This window comes from Sturnira hondurensis, unplaced genomic scaffold (assembly GCF_014824575.4).
Source record: "Sturnira hondurensis isolate 20B ecotype Veracruz unplaced genomic scaffold, ASM1482457v3 Scaffold0007208, whole genome shotgun sequence".
NCBI classification, from domain to species: Eukaryota; Metazoa; Chordata; class Mammalia; order Chiroptera; family Phyllostomidae; genus Sturnira; species Sturnira hondurensis.
In genome coordinates this window covers 5,063,754-5,086,335 of record NW_028079839.1, presented here as the reverse complement: position 1 = coordinate 5,086,335, position 22,582 = coordinate 5,063,754, and positions in this window count along the sequence as shown.

The window sequence follows — 22,582 nt, the reverse complement described above, 5'->3', positions numbered from 1 at the left end:
TCGGCAGCTTTCTGGAGCCCAGCACCACCGCCCCCCCCGGGCCTTATCAGGGCAGGAATGGGGACTTCCTCTGTGCCCTCTACCGCTCAGCCCCACTGTGGCCTGCCCTGCCCCGTCAGGACTCCTGCTGGACCCCTCCGGACCCTTTGGCTGAACCTCTGCCTGGGAGCTGTGCCGGGTTTAGTATGAAATGGGATCTGAAAGGGTCCCACGCATCTCATCGCCATGCACGGACGCACCACCTGGGGGCGTGCCCCGACCAGCACCCCCCACTGCTGCCCCCACATTCGTGGGCTCTCTGTTGGGTTGTTTGAACAGAAAACCATGCGGGTCATTAACTTTCCCATGAATCATCTGAATAATGTTTGTGGTGACTGAGATCAAACTCAGCGTTGAAACGTGTTGTGATGTATGTTTGCAATAAAAATATCAAGTTCATGTTAGCAATCACTTTTTTCACTTTTTAAAGTGCTGTCTCCCTCAGTGGGTCCCCACTGATTAGATTATCACAGGTGGCAGCTGTCCCATCTGTCCCCAAAGAGTCCCCACACAGTGTCCACATGGCAACCTGCTGGCCAGCCTCAACCCTGTGCCCAGGCTGGTGTGGACAATGACCAGCTGAGACAGAGGCGGTGCAGCGACAGAGTGACACGCCTGCAGGCTGTCCTTTGGGGGTGACAAGTCATCAAGGGCCTCCTCTGATGGTGCCCGCTGGAGAGTTCCTGGCGTTCTGGGGGCACGGCACCGTAGGCTTCCTCGGGAGCCCACCATGTCTGCCCCAGCGCGCTCACCCCACATGGGGACTGGTGTGGGGTGAGCACTTTCTTCGCTGTGGCCGGGAGCCGGGAGTGGGTGGTCTTGTCCTCCTTCTCAGCCATGGCCACTTCGGGATGGCACTGCTTCTTCTCTGGTCCCCCTGGAGGCAGGACATGGCCTGGCAGTCGCCCCCACACGGGTGTCCTCTGGTGGTGAGCCCCCGACCAGGCGGGAGCCTGTCACCCGTGTTTCTTAGCTCAGTCCATCGGAAAGAGTCCAGCTTCCAGGCACGGAGGTGGAGGCTGCATTGCAGACCGCCAGGCGGTCAGTCCACTGTCCAGCCAGGAGCTCGGCGTCAGAGGGCAGGGGTTGTAGTTGGGGGGTGGGTAGTGCCAGGGAAGGGTGGAGGCTGCGGGCTCTGGGGGGGGCTTCTTGCCAGCAGAGTCCCTCGCCCCAGCAGGATGGGCTGGAGGTGGGCGCAGGCCTGGACGGCGCTGTCAGAGGGCTGTGGGTGTGGAGAGGGCCCGGAGGCTCAGTTGCTCCCCCAGATGCGGGTGGGGGTAACCGGGCCAAGGGGGCCGGCCCCTGGGAGTGGACAGTCCCAGCTGAAGGGGTGGCCCTGGCAAGTCTAGTACCCTCCTGGCCGCTGTCTCTTTGTTTGTGTAAAAGCCCATTCGATTTAAGAAGTAGCCCAGCATGTCATGGTTCTGGGACTTTCCTCTCCACGTCAACGTCCCTGAAAGTGAGAAGCGTTGGTGGTCAGTGGTGCCTGATGGTTGCTGCAGGCTGGCGGCGGTCTGGCCAGCGACAGCCACCTGGACAGTACAAAATGGTGTCCGGAGCTTGGAGGCAAACCTCGGGCACAGGGACGCCTGCTGCTTTGGTGCCCTGGGAGCGATGTTGAGGGGGAGGGCAGACCCTGAGCAGATGCAGAGTCAGGCTGTGCAGCAGGGCAGACTCCTGGCAGTGCCGGACCAGGGCCCGCGGCTCTCTGGCTGACTCGGTTTTGGAGGCCCTGCCTTTCCCGGCCTCTGACGCCTCGGGGTCTGGGGGTCCGTGGAGACAGAGGCTCAGGCCTGAGAGAGACCAGGCAGAGTCGGACCCCTTGTGTGGAGTTCTAGAAGACCCCTTCCAGCTGCTCCCACTGTGCACGTCACACCGTAGCCTAAGCACATCGCACTATACACACTGTCACTTCCAGGCGGTCATGTGTGTGGATTGCGGTGCACACGCAACCAGCTTTGACAGATGCCTGGGCTGGCGGGACCTGCCACTTGGTCACAGTGCGCACTTTCTACCGCCCGGCAGGCCGCCTCTGGCTCCCTCTCCGATGGTCCCCCCACCCCGAACCCCAAAGGTGGACTGAGTCTGGGTCTTTGTCACGGTGGACCTCCGGTCCCAGGGGCAGAGACCCACCCAGGACCTCACTGAGCTCCCGGGACAGCGCTGCACGGGTGCTGGGGAAAGTGTCGGTGAGGTGGCCTGGATGAGAGTGTTGGGCTAATCTTTTTGTCTCCTTCTTAGTATTTTTTACTTGTCCTGCCATTTGCGACTTGTCTACTTTAATCTTAAATTTTCCCCAGGTTTTTCTTTTGTTGGAGTTCAGTGATCAGGAGTATGTGCCTCAGGATTCAGCGCGTGGGCGATGTGTCTGCCTCCCTTTGCCGGGCACCAGAATCGGTCGCCCGGGTGGCGGTGGACAGCTGGGCTCTATGGTTCCTGTTTCCAGTCCGGCCTGGCGGTCTCAGCTCTCCGGTCGGAGTGTTTAAGCGTCACATCTACTGAGATCACCGACGAGCCTGGTTTTACCGGGTCGGCCGCCCCGCAAGCTGCTCATTCATCCCACTGGCTCCCGGTGCCTTCGTTCTCCAGGTCCTGGGTGATTCCACCATATCGACAGACGCCATGCAGACCTCCTCTCCCTTCGTTTGCATTGCATCGCTGCTGTGAGGGCCGGAGCCCGTGCGTGAGGATGAGTGCCTGTCACAGCACACGCGAGAAGCACGCGGGGCCGCGTGCTGGGAAGGGTAGGTACGTTTCGTGCCAGCCACCGAGGTCCCACGATTAGCCCTAACTAACAGACGCATGGTGTAAAACGTTTGCGATCACTCACCCAAACAGTAGAGCCAAACTTAAGTTAAGTGGTAAAAAGCCACAGCTACTGTGAGCCCCACGATGAAGGTGACTTTAAAATACCTGCACACACGACAGCTGAGGCCCAAACTGAGATTAGACACCCCACTATGCTTAGCCTTAAACCTGAAAAATTAGCACAACGAAATTCTTCACCCGAAGACTGAGCTAAGCAGAGAGCTAAGAAAGAGCTACTAGCCGAAGCTCAGCACTCAGAGGGCTTGGCGGTGGTGTGTCTCCTTCTAGAGGAGGCTGTTCCCCGATGGGTAGGCCCTGACGAACCTCTTGGGCCCTTGCCAGCTCAGCCCAGCCACCGCCTTCTTCAGCAAGACCCGCAAAGGGATTACAGTGAGCTTAATCGTTACACGTGACAGGGTTAGGCCAAGGCGCGGCTTACAGGTTGGAAAGAAATGGGCTACCTTCCCCATCACCGTCTGTTACGTGGAAGCCCCCTGTGAAGTCGACAACCAAAGGTGGACCCAGCGGCCGATGAAGACGAGGGCGCTTGGCTGATAAGGCCGCGGAGCTCGCACACGCCGCCCGTCACCCTCCTGGAACATCGGGCGAACCCCAGGCTGTTAATAAGTCACCACAACTGCCAGGGGAGGCGAGCCGTGACAGGTGAGGGTCCTGGAAAGCGCGCTTGGGGAATTCAGCTTACACCAGAAGCATTCACACAGGGTGACCACTTTGAGTCAGACTCAGCCCGAACTTGAACAAGTCACAACTACGGATCTCCACCCAAACAAGACATTCTCCACGCGCCAAAGTGCAGGAGATAGAAATTCTAACTGGCGTCAAACAGAAAGCGCCACAAGGGATCAACGAAAGAGGAAACGAACCGGGGCAACAAGCAGCAAAGCTTCCCCCTCGCCCCTTTCGCGTAACGATTTAACTAGAACACCTCGGCACAGAGGACGTGAGTGGACACCCCGAAACCAGACGAGGTGCTCGTGAGCAGCCTGTCGGCGGCTTGCTCCCACGGACCGTGAGCCCGCTGTTCGCTGCCATCGTGGGCAAGCGGGCACTCGTCTGCACGGCAGTGAAGGGCCGAGNCCAAACTTTAGTTAAGTGGTAAAAAGCCACAGCTACTGTGAGCCCCACGATGAAGGTGACTTTAAAATACCTGCACACACGACAGCTGAGGCCCAAACTGAGATTAGACACCCCACTATGCTTAGCCTTAAACCTGAAAAATTAGCACAACGAAACTCTTCACCCGAAGACTGAGCTAAGCAGAAAGCTAAGAAAGAGCTACTAGCCGAAGCTCAGCACTCAGAGGGCTTGGCAGTGGTGCGTATCCTTCTAGAGGAGGCTGTTCCCCGATGGGTAGGCCCCGACGAACCTCGAGGGCCCTTGCCAGCTCAGCCCAGCCACCGCCTTCTTCAGCAAGACCCGCAAAGGGATTACAGTGAGCTTAATCGTTACACGTGACAGGGTTAGGCCAAGGCGCGGCTTACAGGTTGGAAAGAAATGGGCTACCTTCCCCGTCACCGTCTGTTACACGGAAGCCCCTGTGAAGTCGACGACCAAAGGTGGACCCAGCGGCCGATGAAGACGAGAGCGCTTGGCTGATAAGGCCGCGGAGCTCGCACACGCCGCCCGTCACCCTCCTGGAACATCGGGCGAACCCCAGTCCTGTTAATAAGTCACCACAACTGCCGGGGAGGCGAGCCGTGACAGGTGAGGGTCCTGGAAAGCGTGCTTGGGGAATTCAGCGTGCAGCTTACACCGGAAGCGTTCACACAGGATGACCACTTTGAGTCGGACTCAGCCCGAACTTGAACAAGTCACAACTACCGATCTCCACCCAAACAAGACATTCTCCACACGCCGAAGTGCAGGAGATAGAAACTCTAACCGGCGTCGAACAGAAAGCGCCACAAGGGATCAACGAAAGAGGAGACGAACCGGGGCAACAAGCAGCAAAGCTTCCCCCTCGCCCCTTTCGCGTAACGATTTAACTAGAACACCTCGGCACAGAGGACGCGAGTGGACACCCCGAAACCAGACGAGGTGCTCGTGAGCAGCCTGTCGGCGGCTTGCTCCCACGGACCGTGAGCCCGCTGTTCGCTGCCATCGTGGGCAAGCGGGCACTCGTCTGCACGGCAGTGAAGGGCCGAGAAGAGGTTTTCACCGTTTCTGTTTTGGGGCTCTTCATCCCGCGCCCTCGTTTCCATCGGCTCTCTTTCCGCTTGGGCGGGGGGGGGCCTCCTTCTGCCCTTCCTGCCCCTCAGGCCCCTGGGCCCCAAGTTCTCACCCCTTTCACTCACTGGAAAGTGCCTTTCGCCCACCCCGGGTTTACTTCCTGCTGAGTGGGGATCGCGACCGGGCGGGTGGGGGTCCTGCTCCCCGTGCTCTGTCTCCCTGTCCTCGCCGCTTGCTTTGGGGGATCAGCTGTTGTCCTTGCCCTGGTCTCTGGCATCGAATGTGTGTTTCGCATTCTTAGCCTTGTTTCTCTGTCTACGCTTCCACCGGTTTGCCGGGGATGAGCCTAGCAGCGGTTTTCTTCCAGTTTATCAGGCTTGGCATTTATGAAGCTTCTTGATCTGTGGATTTTTTCACCAAACTTGGGAAATTTCCAGGCAGTCCATTCTACGTTTTCCCCCTGCCCCTCTTCCCTCTTTCCCTGTTTCTGGGGATTTAATTGTATGTCATATAAGCTCCTGCTATTTTCCCAAGTGCGGCTGATTCTATGTTCACGCCCACCCAGCAAAGTTCTGGGTCTGTGGAAATAACCTTGTAGCCCTAGGGGCGCTCTGGACTAGCCAGTGCAGAGGGGCCCCGTGTGCTGCCTCCCGCCCAGGCTGTCTTACGCCATGAAGGCACACGGCGAGATTCACGGGCAAAGAGCACTGTGTTATCGTTAACTAGATTCAGTGCTTTATTTTTATTTCCCCAGTTCTCCCCTGACGCCCCTCCCTGTGCCTGGGTCCCGTCAGACGCGGCCCCCCATTTTCTCTCGTGTTCCCCCCCAGGCTCTTCTTGGCCGTGACCATGGGAGAGATGTTCCTTGTTTCGGACCTTGACGGGTCTGAGAAGCGCCCGTCAGGATTTCCGCGGGACGTCCCCGGATGGGGAAGTACTTTCCTGCTGACCAGGCTGGTGGGACGTGTCCTTGGGAGGAAGGCCCCTGGGGGGTGCGGGGGCCCATTGAACATTTGCGGTTTGCAGACCGTGTTTCCAAGCTTCCCAGATGCCACTTTCGTAAGGTGGACTGTAATGGAACCTGAAAACCATGTGACCAACTTTTACTGCTCGTCTCCAAGTGCTCGTTTTCTAAGATCCGGTGACTTGGCCGGTTAGATCGTGGAGGAGGCGGGCGTGGCTGCGGGGGCCCGGGCCTGGTTTCAAACCCTAACGAGGCTTGGGGTCGGTTCCTCACGGGCACGGTGGGGCTCTGAGACCACCTGGACCGGGCAGCTTGGCGTCTTCAGAGAAGAAAAGACGGGAAGTGGTGTCCCTGTGGACGTGTGGACAGGGAAGCCACAGCCAAGCGCAGGTTCCACGGAGCCAGAGACATTCTCAATGGTCCTCGTGTGGAGCATGAGGTGGGTGTTCCGGTCCGTGGTGGTGAAGAGCCGGCATGCAGGTGTGGCTGACTCGGCAGATGTGTCTTTATGTCACGCGTGTCATTGGGGCGTTCGGAACGTTTGTGGTTCTGCTGGTGCACACCTAAGGAGCAACACGCCAAGTCTTGGGGCACGTCTATCGGACCCCTGCACGCTTGCCTTTGGGGTTTGGGGGGGACTATGAATGTCCTCCAGCTTCACTCTGAGCTGCCCACAGGTTAAGGGGCGAGGGTCTGGTCACTGCTGTGCCGTGTGACCGGAGGTGGTGGCTGCACATGGCGTGTCCTGGGCTCCCGTGGTGCACGTGGAACCGGCGCTCCTGAGCGGCCAGGGCCGGATTCTGGGCTCTGACGTGAGGACAGGACGACCCGAACCGAATGCACACTCTGGTGGGGACTCGCCCTCCATCCACACCCTCCCGGCACATGAGGACCTTATTCCCCCCTCGGAGAGGAAACCTGATGAATTTCGAGGCTGATTTAAAAATTATGCACAAGAGCCGCCACAAATCACACAGAGAAAGAGTGGGATTTAATGTGACTGGAGGTTTTGCAGGAAGCCATTCATCACCGCGTCCCAGGTGGGAGCGTTTCACCTTCTGGGGACGGACAGCCGAGGGAGAGACGGCCCCGCCCCCACCAGCTGGGCTTCCTCGAAGACGCGGAGCCTCCGACAGGGAGCCCGGCACCTGCTGCTGTAGTGCAGTGTGTCGGTGAAACTAAAAATTTGCTTATGTTCAAAATATACGCTCATTTTTAATTCTTAAGAACTGTAATAGATCTTGGAAAAGCCATCTGGGGTAAACAAGCCGTGCCCACTCTGCAGTGTGCGGAGCATGCAGAGCCGAACACTGGTTTTGGGGCACCTGCCCGCTCCCGGGTTGTCCTGCTCCCCCTGCTCCCGTGGGAGGGGCCGGGGGAGGGGCCGAGAGAGTGACAGGAGCCGAGTCCCCCCAGGGCCTGTGCCAGGCGGGGCTCAGAGAGAGGTTGCAGTTCTTAGCCGCCTCAGGTCTTCGCTCATCAGGCCGTTGTAACCACGGGTGGTGGGTGGGTGTCGGGGAGTCTTCCAGACGCCGCTGCCGGTGAGACGGTCTGGGCTCCGTCACATGGTGGCGTGGCTGCCGAGAGGGCACCGCGTCCAGGCACAGTCTTCGGGCACCGCAGTTTCCCAACACAAAAACCTGCCGTCGAGTGTGTCTAATGGAAGTGATTCCATCGACGGTGCTTGGATTTTAGAGACTCTGGGAGTTTCTCTCACTTTCAGAAACAAATTACAAGTTGCGAACTTGGGGCAGAATATCCGGCTTCCCGGAAGCTGACCAAATGGTAGTAACCGTGGACAGAAAGGGGTTGTCATTGCGCCGTGGGTGGAGTTTGTGGTCCCAAAGTGGTGACCTCTCTCTTTATGTGTTCAGACCGAGTGCAGAGGGGCCACACTTTTGGGTTGCACACACTCACAGACACGGGTGTGCGGCGTGTGTCTGGCCGTGACTGGTGTTCGCTGACTTGTCAAGCGAAGGAAAACACCTTCTTGGTTTCTGAGCAAACAGAACTTCCCTCGTTTCGTCTTTTCCGTGGAATTCTCTTCCTTCTCACACTGTCCTGGGCCGAGGCTGACCAGCGGTCAGAGGGGAGGACCATCGTGAGCAAATGGGCACCTGGGCCCGAACCAGGGGCAGCAGGGGCAGCTGCAGCTGCGGCAGAAGGCCAGGCACGAGGACGTCCGGGTCACCCTTGACTCTGAGCAGGGGGCCCAGGGTGGCGTGGACAAGCCCACTGCTGTCACTGGCCCGTCCTTGGGCGGTTCTGGCCCCGCCCTGCCCTTCTTGGCCCGGCAGGAGTGCTGGCCACGGACATCCTCCTTGAAGGGCAAGCTCACCGTTTGAGGCCCTTTCTTCTCCATCACGTGCTCTGACCAGGCCCTTTCTGAGGCTGAGACCCTCACTGTCCCGGTTACCTGGTGCTCCCGGCAGCGGGCCAGTCTTGGGCCTGGGGGAGGACGCCCAGCAGCCCAGAGCGGGTGGGGCAGCGCTGACGGCGGCGGTTTGCTCCCCATCTGTTCTGTGGGGCTCGGTCTCCCGCATCTCAGGCTTTAGGGGTCCCCGGGACAACATGACTGTGCAGTTGCGCAAATGTCCTTGAATCACTCTGGAGGTCCTCGCAGTCCCTGGGACACCCTTCCCTCTGGGCTGCAGGCTCCAGGGCCTGCACAGGAGATGACCCGACCCGTGACCTCAGGGCACACTCAGCTCAAATGGCCTTAAGTCTCTGGCGGGAAGGGGGCCGCTCTGCGGTTGTCTCTGGGTGCCCAGCTCAGAGCCCTGTCTTTGAAGTGCGCGTCGGGTCTCCGCCAGGAGAGGGCATCGAGGCTGTGGCAGGGGCCCCCGGGGGAGTGCTGGGTCCTCCAACGCCGCTCTGCACCTTGGCTGGCCCTTCACTGTGGCCTCCGCAGGCTCAGCGGGTCACCACATCCAGGCTCCTGTGCACGGGTCAGGACCCCGCTCCACGCCCCGGCTGCCCTTCTCACGCAAGGCCCCCTTCAGGCCCCTGCCGCCTGCACCAGCCGGTCTCCAGGTCCCACACCCAGAGCCCAGCAGGCTCTGCTCTTTCTGGCTCCCGCTCACCGGCAGCTGGCCTCTGGGCCCCGAACAGTCTCCGGGCTTCCTCCTGCTTACGCTTCATCTGTGATCACTGCGTTCGGGAGCGAAGGGGCCACGTCAAAGCCCGGGCTCCCTCCGCCGGCCTGTCAGGTCATGGTCGTTTGATCTTTCCTGCTGACTGGACCGGAAGGTTCCTGGAGATTAACCTTTGCAGAGACATGAGAGCAAAGCGAAACCATGTGAAACCAGCTTGCAAGTGTCGACACTTCAGGGGAGCCGGCGCTGGCTCTGCTTTGGGTGGGGAGCACACTGACTCGTCTCCGTGTGCGGACCCCACACGCCTCAGGGAGCTGGGAGAAGGTGCAGCATGAAGTTCCACCGCCGGGCTCGTTCGAATCAGGTGAGGTGGGTGAAAATGTTTTGAAAATGATCGCCCTGTGCTTGGCCACTTCATACCAGTAAGAGAGCGATGCTCGGCCCCCACACTTCCAGAATCTTCCGTTTTGTGAGCTCTGGTAACAAGGGTCTCAGCGGATTCTTGACTGTCCCGTCCAGTCCTGGATGTGAATCTCCTCTCTGATATTCATCTCCCAAGAAGCAGAAGCTCTGAAGGAAGAGCGCCCTTCATGGGGCCAGCTGGGATTGTTCGGGGACGCAGACCTGGCGTGAGGACGTGGAGGAGCCGTCCGGTCACCTGGGCTTTGTGGTGGTCCGTGGGGGCAGGGAGCCCATTGGTGTGGCACTGGCAGAGGGGACAGGCAGGAACATCTCCTGGCCAGGCCAGGAGATGGGGGCGAGGGAGACACGGAGGGCGGGGTGGGGAAGTCACAACAGACCGCAAGCTGACCGTGTTGTCCTAAACGAACCAGTGAGAACGAGGGACGTGAACGGAAATAGTCTCTCGGCTGAGGTCAGCTCTGTGGAGGACGCAGGCTGTGGAGAGAGAAGGCCAGGAGCCGTGGGTGCCATGGGTGCCGTGGGTGTCGGAGAGAGAAGGGACCTGTATGAGGGAGGCCTGAGATAGTGCCGAGGAGACATCCTGGTCCCAGATGACAGGATGTCTCAGGGGTGCTCAGGTCTCTGCCTGGGGACATGGACGGGTTCCCGCTCACTGGGGGTTGGGGGGGTGCTTTAGAGAAGAGCCATGGGCTGGCAGGAGAGGCTGGCTGTGGCCCAGCTCCTCGGGAAACCGGCCCCTCGTGGTGGAACGTGAGACCTGCCTTTGGGACGTGCCCGGGAGCCCAGGAAGCTCCTGGGATGAGTGTGAGCCGCAGGCGCTCTGGCCTTTTAGGACAAGGGTTGGCTCTGGTCCAGAACGAGCTTCAAGACTGGGTTTGGGAATGAACGCCTGCCATTGGATCCTGCCTAAAACTGTGCCTGATGCTGCAGAGCTGACATGTCTGGGCTGACTTCTGGGTGGCGCTCAGGGCCAGGCCAATGGCAGGCTGGCCCATGCCCACGGCTGGTCTGTCCCTGCCCCTGTCACCCAGGCTGAATGCCTGCCAGCCTGCTCTGTCACGGCAGGGTGTCAGGCAGAGCCCTGCCTGCGCAGACTGGAGATGCCACCTGGGGAGACAGACCCTGAGCGTGAACATGTGCCTCGGAGCTCAGCTGCAAGCTGTGACCTGTGCTGGGAAGGCAGGGCTGGTGTGCGGAGCAAAGGCACAGGGGGGCACAGACCCCCCTGAGGGCTGGGGGAGCCGCCCTGGAGAACCCACGCAGCTGACACCCGAAGAATTACCGGGAGCTGGCCAGGTTTGGGTGGGTTGGGGTCAAGACAGAGGCCCCCAGAGGACCCTCCCAGGCCAGCTGACCCCCCTCATCCGACTCCCAGGCTGCACACAGAGACTCCACACATGGGTGTGCACGGGCGTTCTGCACCTTGGACCCGCTCCTGGGCTGCCCGCTGTCCATCGGCCTGGGCAGTGCGTGTCTTTGATGAGAGAAAATGCAGTTTAGGAATCACCTTGTTTGCCGTAGGACAGCAGTTTTACTGACTCTCGTGAGCTCTCTGAGCTATTAGGATAAGCAGACTTTTCAGCCGGTGAAATCAGATGGTCTCATAAATTCATGAGAAACATGACAAATGGAACTTGGAAGCAGCCGGCACGGGCTGCTGTCCTGGCCAGGGCACCGGAGACCACGGCAGACGCTGCACTTCCAGGTCCTCAGGCTCGTGGGCTGTAATTCCCCGTCCGCAGGCACAAAGGAGCCCCCTCATCTGCATCGCGTCACGTGCAGAAGCAATAATTCTCCGAAAGTAGGGATTTCTGGTTCCGGCAAAAAAGCCTCGGTGCTCACGAAAGTGGGAGATGGCTCTCGTCAACTCCAAGTAGCAGTGTGGTGAGCACCAAATGAGCAGTCGCATCCCATTATCTGCGGGGGCCACACGGATGTCCGTCAGAGCCGTGGACGTGTGCGTGTCCCTCACCACTGTGGGGTCCCGCTGGCCAGGACGGCCCTTGGTGCTGGGATGCTGAGAGTTCAGGAGCAGCTGCCCTGTGGCATCTGAGGCCCCGCCGGGCACTTTCTGGAGCAGCTGCCTTGGGGATGCTGAGAATTCAGACCCGCCCTGGTCCAGGCTCCCAGTGAGATGCTGAGATCCAGCCTCAGCCTCCAGGCAGCTCTCCATGGTGCTGACACTCCCTTCCCAGGTCCCCAAGCCCCTCTGCCCCAGGACTGCACCCTGGTGCACTGGGACCGTTCTGCAGCCCAGAGCCTCTTCCCCAGGTGAACCCTGCTTCTGGGCCTGAGCCTGCTGCGGTCCGGGTGGAGAAGCTGGTTCCGCAGGCAAGGCTTCCCGCAGGGACCTGGGCTCCCGGCCGAGTGCTGCTGGCGACTGCTTGCCTCCTACACCCCGTCTTCTCTGCGTGGGGGGCGTTGTGAAGGCCCAGGGCCTTGAGGGGACCGCAGGGCCTGACCAGCGGAGCTCACAGCCCGGTTCAGGGCACACACACGTTCAAACACCCGTGATGAAAACTGCCGTGGCTCTGGACCAAGCGGCAGCTCTGTGTGTGCCCTGTCCCAGGGCTGCCCCCTGCCTCGTGACTCTGCCGCACTCCTGCAGCCCCAGCTGCTCCTGGTGACAGGCCACGCTCCCGGGCTGGGGGGGGAGGAGGGCGACACAGGTAGGAAGCTGCTCATGGGAAGGCCGTTGTCAACCCTGCCGCCCACGCCTGGCCCACGTGTGCACCTCCGTGTGCTCGTCAAAACCTACACGGAGGGAGCCCGCTGACCCCCGGTTATGGACACCCTTTAGACAATGAGTGAAATCATGACTGTTACTCAGACTGAAACTCCTTGGATGGGCAGTGTGTCCTGCTGCTGGTGACATCAGCCACCACACCTGCTTAGGGACAGGCTTGCTGGCCAGTGGAGAAAGCGTCAGGGAGTCTTTCTGCAGAAGCCCTTTGGGCGCAAATCATGGATTTCTGCAGAGAGAACGAGGCCCCAGTCTTCACCGGGGGCTTAGCCGGCCACCTCCTTCCTCTGAGCCCAAACCGCCGTGGCTGTCACCCAGGTCCGAGGAAGCCCAGCCGGGACCCGTTCGTTCTGGTCTGGTCTCTCAGAGTTTCTCCCGAGTCCGATGTTCCCCACACAATGTGGGACAGATGATCGGATTCTCTGTGAAGGGCAGAAACGGGGAACCGTCCCAGCTCACGGCTCGGAAACTTCGAAGGTACTCATTGTGAATCAGAGATCGGTGCGAACAGCCGCTCGCTCCCCTGAGGCCTGTTAGTGAGTGAGTCTGTGTGAGTCCAGGTCGGATTAGGGTCCCAACACTTGCCCTCGTAATTAATCGGTACAAACCCCAGTCGTAAGTGGCAAGGAGATCAAGTCTTCAAATACAGTTTTAAGTGAGCCTCGTAGAACGTGCACGCGTTTGCTGACTTCCTCAGTGACCCCATTTCTATTCCTGGTGCCAGTTCATATTTTCTAAATCAGTAAAAACGTACTAAACCCGACTTGGGGGGTTTGCAGAAGGCCAATCGGGATAACGTTTTACGTAGTGACGACACTTCGGAACAGTGGCCACGAGGAAAGGTCACGGACAAGAGGCCACGTCTTACAGCTTCTTCCAGCATCCGCTGCCTGGTTTTAAATTACCCATCAAAGCCCCCGACATTCTGCGTGGGAGAGGGAGTAACTCCCCATATCCCAGAAGTCCCTCCGGCCAGTCACCGTGCTCACGCCTCTGCTTCTGGAGAGGGGTCACCCCTTTCGGTGGGAAACGAGCAGTTATTTGTGCATGAGGAGTTCGAGAGAACACGGAGGAGATGAACCACAGTGAACAGCCTGCCCTGGGGACAGAAGAGGGCCAGCCATGGTGGGCTGTGCTGGCCAGTCCTCTTTGTCCGTCCCACGCCACCCCTGCAGGGCCGAGGGCCAGTCCCCAATGGCGCTGTATCAAGTGTTTCATAGTCCGAAACTCCCTCTCCCTTGAGGCGGCATGGTGTGTATTCAGAGAGACACCAGAACTCGGGGTGACAGTAATACGTGTCTGCGCCCAGGGGCCAGCCTGCCATGCGCCCAGGTGCTCCTAGGTTCCAGAGGGTGAGCCTGGCTGGGGGCACCTCCAGGCGCAGCACCCGGAGCCCCCCGAGCCCCCCGTCCTGCGGCGGTGGAGATGGAGGAGAGGCCTGGGCCGCTCAGTGGCTGATTCTAGAGACCAAACGTCCTTTAGCGATGTGTCTGTGGCCACGGCAATGCCACCCCCCCCCCCAGGAGGCTTTTGTCTTGTGGAAGCAGCTTTCTCAGTAGTGCTTCCCGCCACCTCCGCTCTTTCCCCCAAAACCAGTTGTGACTCTGCCCCACAGGCGCAGAGGGAAGTTGCCTGCCTGGTCCGTGTGACATGTCTGGGCCAAGATGAGGCCTGGGTCCGGGCTTGTGGTCCAGGAGGTGCAGGTGTGGCCTGATCCTGGGAGGGGGCGAGGTGGGAGGCCCCGGCCTGCTGAGGGCTGTGTATGTGGCCCAGGGTCCCTCGCCTCCCCTGGGGCCTGAGCCCCAAGACCCTGGGGCATGTCGCTGAGTGTCACCCCCATGTTGGGAAGCCCACACACAGGGGGTGGCTGGCTCAGCTGGCCCCGGGAGAGGGGCAGGGCTGCTCCACGCTGTGGGTCCCTGCATGATAGGCTGAGGTCAGTCGATGACATTGTCCATTGTCTCCTCAGCAAAGTGCCTGTGGGGACTGTACCCCGTGTGGAACTGGGGATTCACAGTAGAGTTTAGCACAAGGGACAGTGACGCTTCCCTAGAGACGCAGTGTTTCTCCTGGAATTGGGCAGGAGGGACCGCCCCCTTGAGTCCGGAGGTCGACCAGCCAGCTCTAATTTAATATTCATATGCAATGCTTCTGGAGATAGGGCTTGAGGTGATGGCCCCATTCGTTCCCCCGACTGCATTGGCCGTATTTGTAAAAATTATACACAGGCACATTTTTCTTTTGTGGAAGCTTTTGTGTGTTTATATAATTTTCATGCCACAAAGGCCTGGACTTCAAAGTGTGTGGTTCAGCGGCTTTCAGTGCCCATGCAGGTGTGCGAGAGCATTACCAGGCCAGCTTTAGCTCGTTCTCGTTTCTCCAAAAAGAACCCCCTTAGCTGTGACCCCCAGCCCCCCAGTGCCCCAGCCAACCATGGCTCCACTCTCTGTCTCTACAACTTATTCGGGACATTCCACGGGAGTGGGACCCGACCGCGCGTGGCCTTCTGGGACTGGCTTCTCCACCAAGCGTCAGCTTTCCAGACCCGTCCAGGTCGGGTGCCGGCCAGGGCTTCGGCCGAGCCCGGGTTGGGTCTCCTGGGCCATGTGGGAGGCTCGTTTTTGTACCTGGGGCCACTTGGCAACCTCAGGTGACCTCTTTGGAGACATCTGGGGCCACCTTGGCTCCCAGCCCATGGTGGAGAGCTTCGCAGAGGCCGCACAGCCTCGTGCCACAGCGGAATCCCCTCCGTCACCCACCGGCTGCGGCAGGCCCCGCCTAGGGGCTGGCTGAAGACGGCAGGGTTTGCCGGGCTGGGAGTCTGAGCTCCCCCGGCAGCGGGGCCCTTTGCAGGGACTCTCCCAGCTCCCGTGAGCTGCTCGCAGTGGAGCGGAGGAGGGGCTGCAGGGATGGGGACCCTCCAGGAAGTCCATAGGAAGAGTGGGACAGCCAGGCAAGGGCGGCCCTGTGGCCTCTTGGGGCCATTCTCCGGGGAGTCGCAGAGGGAATCTCCATGAACAGGCTCGATGGTGGCCTTAAGCTCGGCACGTCATCGCGAGGAGGTCAAGCCCAGGACTTGACACCAGGCTGACCCCAGTCACCCCCCAGCCTGGGTGCCAGCAGCCACATAACTGCGAGGGCTGGTCCCGAGGAAGGGAGTGGGTGCATTGGGAGCACAGCCCATTTCCAGTCTCTGGCCATCGAGCCTGCGCGTTTCAATGTCACTCGGACGGACGTGGAGGCGATCAATCAGCCTTAATGACCTGCTCCCCAGGAGCGTGCCAAGGCGATCCAGCTGGTGAGGGCGGATGCTGCCGCTGCCGTCTGGATGGGGGCGGCCTTCAGTGGGTCGGGAAATGAGGACAGGCCTGGGAAGGGCTTGGGAAGGACACTCGGTGCCAATGGGACAGGCTGTGCTGTAGGCGGCCCGGTGTGGTGCTGAGGGCCCTAGGGGCCAGTGCCCACAAGGGGGCAGGTGCCCACCGAGAGGCGGACCCCTCATGGGTGCAGATGGCTCTGGCCTGCTGTCCCAGAAGTTGGCGAGGTTCCCAGGAAGGTTTGTCTGTCCCCCCAGCCCCCCAACACAGAGGAGGGCCCCTGGAGGAGACTGTCCTTGGCTCTGGCTGCCTCTCGTGGGAGGCTGAAGCTCTGGGACAGTAACCTCTGCCCTGCTGTTGCCCCTTGACCTGGAGACTTTCATGCGGACCGTGCATGTTTGGGTGCATACGTAGTTTCATAATTTCTCTGAGTTCCCCTTTATTTATTTCCTGCTGAAGGAAACTCAGGGCGTTGGCTCCGGCCCTCCTCTCTGCGTGCCTTTGAAACAGAACCGTTGCCAGTGTCTGGGGTGGCGGTGTATGGGGGCCCTGGAAGGGCCCTTGGGGGTCACAGAAAATCCACCACGGCCTGTGTGCTCCCGCCGCCTGGACCCTCGTACACTGGGGAGCTCGCCTACATTTCCTCCCCGCGTGGAGGACCGTCCAAACACATGCCGGGGACTGACCAGGCTGTTGTCACAGATGGCGGGGAGCAGCAGCAGCCCTTCGGTGGGGGTGGTGACGCGAGTCCCAGAGGGAAATGCAGATGTCAGACAGCACAGGCTGCGGCTACAGGGGTTGCGGAGGTGGAGATGGACACCCAAGGTCAGGCGAGCAAAGTGAGAAGAATCCGGGGAGCATTTTGTCCCCAAAGCACAGATGACCACACCACGGCTCCAACGTGTCTGTCTCGACCTCGCCCGGGGAGCTGGTGCTGCAGCCTCGTCAGGGGGTTTAGGAAAACCAAGTGCGCGAGAGGCATGGACAGAGTTGGGACCGGTGCTGAAATCCTGGTCCGAAGCCGGTGTGGCGCTGATGTGGGCAACGGCGGGAGGTCAGCCGTGTTGGGGGGAGACAGGGAGCCCGCTGTTAGAGTCATGTCTTCGCAGGTCTGCGGGGCGTGACCCGGAAGGTGGGGTGGGGCGGGCGTGCCCAGAAGCTGCAGCTGAGAGGCAGGGCAGGGGAGGGCGGGCGCCGGCTGTCAGTCACAGGGGTCTCTTGCTCTGTGAAGGGGCTGGATTTCAGTTAGGAGGGCACAGGCTGTGGGCCTGATTCATGGTGGAGCGGAGCGTGGACCTGGGGCGCACAGAGGGTCCACCTCAGGCATGGGCTTGGGGCACAGCTGGGTGGAGGCCTGCAGGCAGGAGCCACCGGCCCTTCAGTGGAGTCGTGAGAAGGGGCGACAGCCCCGTGACTCAGGCCCCTCCGGGAGCCGGGTCCTGTCCCCAAGTGGGTGGGGGGTCTCTCAGGGAAAATACCACCCCAGGCACCGGCTGCTGGTCCTCGATTTCAGGAAGTGTCGCCTTCTGAACAGTCTCGGGAGGGGACCTGGGCTTGGACCCCGAACAAAGGTGCTGCCACCCCCTGCCCCCACCCACGTGGTGTGTGGTCCCTGTGAGGTGCCCACATGGAGAAACACCGCCCAGACTCCCACGGGGAAGAGAGGGTCCACCCTCCAACTCGGGCAAGCCTGAGGGGTCCTGAAGTGTCCATAGGGGCTGGATGTCACTGGTCAGGGATGTCACTGGTGTGTTTGGGGTGCTGTGGGTGTGCAGAGCGAGTGTGAACTCAGAAACTCAGTGGAAGCTGGAGTCATGCAGCCAGTTCACAGCCAAGTGCGGAGGTGCAACCGTCCCCCTTACCCCAGGTCAGCCGAGTCCCAAAACACTACGTGGAGGGTTCCGGAGACTCATATTCATGAGCTGCGTGTGGGTCTGAACCGCACCCTCCTGCCGGCACGTGGACAGCCCCACCCAGTGGGTCCTCGCCGCCTGCGCTCCGAGCCCGGCTGCAGGCTGTCCAGGTGACACTCATGACACTCCCAGCGACAGCTCGGAGGCCGTTCAGGTACCGTTGCTACGGCATCTCGCTGCCATCCTGCTGGTTTACTGCCAGTCACTGCCGTCAGCCTCCTTCTGCGCCTGAGCACTTGTGAACCCGCATCACAGGTGTGTTTGCACTGGCGGAAACACAGGCTATCGGGGTCTCTTCGACCTGAGGTTTCAGGCATCTGCGCGGGCCTCGGAACGGACCCCTGTGTTGAGGGGGGCTACCGTGAACCCAAACGCCCGACTCAGCCAGTGGGACAGAGAGGGAGGGGGACCGAGTGTCAGGCCCGGGTTTCTGGGGGCAGAGGAAGCGGGGCTGCACACCCGCCCCCTAAGAGGGACCATACACGGGACAAAATGATCGGAACCACCACGCAGTGGCCGGGACGCCGACCCAACCCCTGCAGGGAGCTCGAGGCCTTTCCTCCCGGAACCTCAATTCCTGGGTGCGAACCGCGGGGCCGTCTCTGACGGGGCAGGCGAGACTAACCCCGCTTCGCCGCTGGAGGAGCTGACGCGCTTCGGAGCTGAGATGGCAAAGCCCCTTGGTGTCGGCATCAGCTGAGACCCCAGGGCCGGTGAGCGGGGACGGCCAGCTGTTATCCTGGCCCGCCGGGCCGATGTCCCGCATGAACGCAGGTGCGGAAAGCCTCCCCCGAAGCGCAGCCGGCAGGACCAGGGCGTATTAACGAGATTGATGGCCAAGTGGGACCTCTGCTGAGACTACAAGGTCGGGATAAGGTCTAGCGATGCATTAATGAAGTATAAGCCATGGCAACAGAATGAAGGACAGAATCCACTGGACCGTCTCGGCAGAGGCAGGACACGCATCTGGCAAGTCCGCCGTCCGGCCGTGGTTTTTCGGGAGGAAAACCACCTGCGCACCTGGAGGATCGGGGTCGTCCTTGGCTCGGGAGGGACGTGCTCTGGAAGCTCTCGGCTCAGGTCGGACGACATGAAAGAGGCACCGTTTTCCTCTAAGATGAGGAACGAGGCCCGCATCACCCACCCCCACCCCCTCCCCACCAGCCACCGTGCCACTCTCAACCAGCAGGCTCGCTCGGTGGAACTGGAGGGAGCAGGTCAGGAAGGAAGGAACCCCTGTGTGTGAAGACAGCGTGATCCACGCAGAGAAAACACGGACGGTCCCAGAAAAAACTACGGGAAGCGTAAACAAGTAAGCAACGCTGCACAGTGTGAGCCCAATAAAAACCCGCATTTCTGTGTGTGAGCACAGAACCACCCGGAAATGAACTAGGACAGCAGTGTCGTTCACGACAGCATCAGGAGTGCACCACGCCCGGGAGCGTGCACAGAGGGACAGACAGCAGCACACCTTCTGGAAAGGTGACCAAGCAGGGCTGTGGGCTGCCCCACCCGGCTTCGCCTTCACCTGCCATCGTCCCCCACGGACCTCAGGGGCACGTCCTTCTACCCCACTGGGGTGGACTCTCGGGGGCCCAGGTCCCCTCTCCTCCTCTGACGGGTGACCGGCAGGCCAGGGGTGCCTCTGGCAGAGACGGGGGCCCCTCAGCAGCCAGGCACTTGAGCCTGTGGGGGGGACGGCTGCACGGAAAAGACAGGGCGCAGCAGCTCTGTCCTGAACCAGGGGCCCCTCGGCTGTGGTGACATCAGCAGGTACCGGAGGACAGACACATCCTGGAAGTTGATGCAGAGCAGTTCTGGAGGGCACTTCCGGGACACACTCACACTTCGGTGACACACAGTCCAGGAAGGATGGGGCTCCCCCCACCCCGCCCCGCCCCCGCCAAGGCACTGCCAGCCCGGGTGTGAGCCTGGGGAGCTCAGGGCTGGCGCCGACATCACGCTGAGTCTCCGGTGGATGCAGCCGAGACCCCCTGGGCTGGTCCCCAGAGTCCTGGCTGCGAGTCCTCTGGGCCCGCCGGGACCTTTAAGTACTGAAAACTCGTAGAAAGCTCCAAGTCTGTGAGAGCTCATTCTTCACCCAGATGCCCTGAGGTTGCTCCTGGCCACGTTCCGTATTTAGAACGCATCTTAAAATGTGGCAGTTGCTGGCTTTGCCCTGCAAATGTAATGCGTTTTGTGAAAGCCGCACTCACACCACGCCAGTGGGGAGGGGGTGGATACTCAGCGCCCAGCATCCAACACAAGCAGTGTCTCGGCTGAGAAATGGTCACACGCCATGTGCCTTCTGCGAGCGGCCTTGTGTTTCTTTGCTTTTCTTATTGTGATCATTTATCCCATTGCAGCCGTCCCAGCCTCTTCCCCTTTGCGCTCCTGCACCCAGCCCCGCCCTGCTGCCCAGTCAATCCCCACACCGCTGTCCACGTCCTCAGACTTGTGTCAGGGACAGCCTTTGACAGGGGACCTTGGAGAGCCGCAAGGCCTGCGGAGCTAGGCGGATGGGGTGTCCATGTACCCGTCTGCAGCCGTGTTGGGGAGGTGCTCGGACACAACGGCAGTGTGGGTCGCCTTTACTGTCACCGCTGTCCCCGTCCCCTCCCACTCAGTGCCTGCCTGGTCACGGACGTGGTTTGTGCCCTGGCCTCTTCCCCCAGGCCCAGCCCTCCCGGAGACAGACCTCTCAGCTCCGGGAGCAGATGAGTCGCACCTGCAGCTGCGTCCCAGGGCTCCCACCCAATCACCTGCCGGGTGCAAAGCTGCGGGGACTGGGTGGCTGGAGGGCAGGCCCTTCCTCCTGGGTGGGGGTGGGGGGCGGGGCAGGGCGGTCAGCGCAGTGCCTGAGTCGCTGGCCCGTTGAGTCACTTTGTGTCACAGGCACACCGAGTGGAGGTGACTTCTTTGTGCTCATACGTGAGTGAGATCGATCCGGGCACCTCGTGTCAGACCTTTTTTGGGTAGGAAACCTAAACATGTCAAAAATGGATGGCCTGGTTCACAGAAGCTCAATATTCAGAGATCTGGGCTCATAGCTAGAAATTGTGCTTTGCTTTAAGGAAAGGCAATCTGGTTTGATTCTGTCGCCTTGCTGCACCAATGGAACGGAGTCTCTATGTAAGCATTTTAGCTCTTTGGCCACAGAGGGGGCGGTGTCACCCACCCTAAGGAGCCCCCCTAACCTGGAGCGGGAGCTGCCTCTGCAGACAAGCGCCTGGCACTGTGCACTGGTGGCCACAGACTGAAAATTTCTGACGTTGTTTAGGGTCAGTGTCACTGCGTCCGCCCATCTGCACCAGCAGCAAGGCCTTCCTTCTAACGAGGTAATTGTCCCCTTGCTGTCTCCCACACACCCCTCGTCTTTGTCTCCTGAACTCGGGACGCTCCCTGGGCTCCCGCCTGGCTCGGTGCTCCCCAGGCAGCCGTTCCTACTCACCCCAGATAAACGCTGTCTGTCACTTTGACCTTGTGTTTTCAGGTCAACAGTGGGAGCGGCACCCGAGTACAGGGAGCCCTGTTCACGCATTTTGAAAGGAGACAGAGAGGAAGTCGGTCTGAGGTTACAAATGCAGCTTGGTAAGGAGAGACTGTGACAGGCTGTGCATGCTGCCAGGACATCCCGCGGGACACTGCAGGGTGCTCTGGTCTCTGGAGACTGGTCCACACGCACCAGTTTTCTCTCCAAAGGATGCTCTGGGGATGAGGGCTGGGCAGCGACTTCGGTCTGCCACTGAGCCCCCATCCCCAACACCCGGTTTCTGGGCAGCACCATCCCCTGCTTCCTGGTGCTCGACTGGACTCTTCCTCTCACGGTCCGTCCACAGCACGTGTCCCAGAGCCTCCTGTGCACACTCCATCCTGAGACCTTCAGGCGTTTCATATGAAGATGCAGCTCCTGCCAGGATCTCACTGGGCCGAGGTTGCCTGGACCCGATCACAATCAGAAGCATGAACTGAGCCATGTTGTTCGAACACCTGCTGCCACTCACGATGGAGACACTTGTGGGGAGGGAACGGCGGAAGCGGCTCTGGTTGGTGAAGGGTTTGGGGTAAGTGACCCGCAGGTTGGCTGGAGCTAGACCTTCACCAGGACAGATGCACAGCCGCATTCCAGTCCCCAGGAGGAAATGGACACAGAGGAAGAGAAGGAGGAAGTCCGCTGGGCACCACCCGGAATCTCGCAGGGCAGCCGCCACCGCCAGGGAGCCTGGGCGTCACAGGGCCTTTGGTGTGTGGGCAAGACGGCTGTCAGAGTCCGGGCCGCCCGTATCATGGTGCAGATTCGTGGTTCTGGGAGCTGCCTTGGAGAGAGGGCAGGCGGCAGGGAGTGAGGCCTGCAGCTGCTGCTTGTGATGCTTTTAAGAAATCTGAAGAAAATCCAGACTTCCGGCCAAGATGGAGGTGTAGGTAGACCCGCTTTGCCTCCTCGCACAACCCTGGGAAGGATCACTGCTGATCCGAAAACAAAACATACCAGAACTGCCAGAAAACGGAGTTGCGTGGAGGTCTGACAACCAAGGACTTAAAAAGCCACACTCGTCCGGTTGGGTAGTAGGTGCAGGGACAGGGACCTGGGGTGGAGGGGACAGGCTGTGGCAGTGACGAGGCAGCGGCAGCAAGGTGGCGGCCGCCAGTGGAATGGTGCGCCCCACATTCAGGTGTGGTGACTAAAAACCAGGAGGGACGCCTGGGGAGAGAGCGATCCCAGCCCCAGGCCAGACCACACAACCCAGGGTTCCAGCGCCAGGCAAATAAAACCCCATCACATCCGGCTATAAAAACCAGTAGGGTGGGACAGTGGAATAGACTGCTGGTCTCTCTGGAGAGTCCATTTAAAGGGCCCGCGTGGCCGTAGAGCGTACGCAAACCCACCCACTGTGGGAACCAGCACCAGGGCCACAGCTGGAGGGGCACCAGCAGCAAATGGGAAGGGGGTGAAGTGACTGGAAGTGGGGCGAATGCTGGGCAAACCTCCAGAGGCCAGGCAGCGGCCCCGTCCCCTCTCCAACCCTCCCCCACAGGCAGCGCCACAAAGCAGTAAAGCAGGTTGCCCCACCCTGGTGATTACCTAAGAC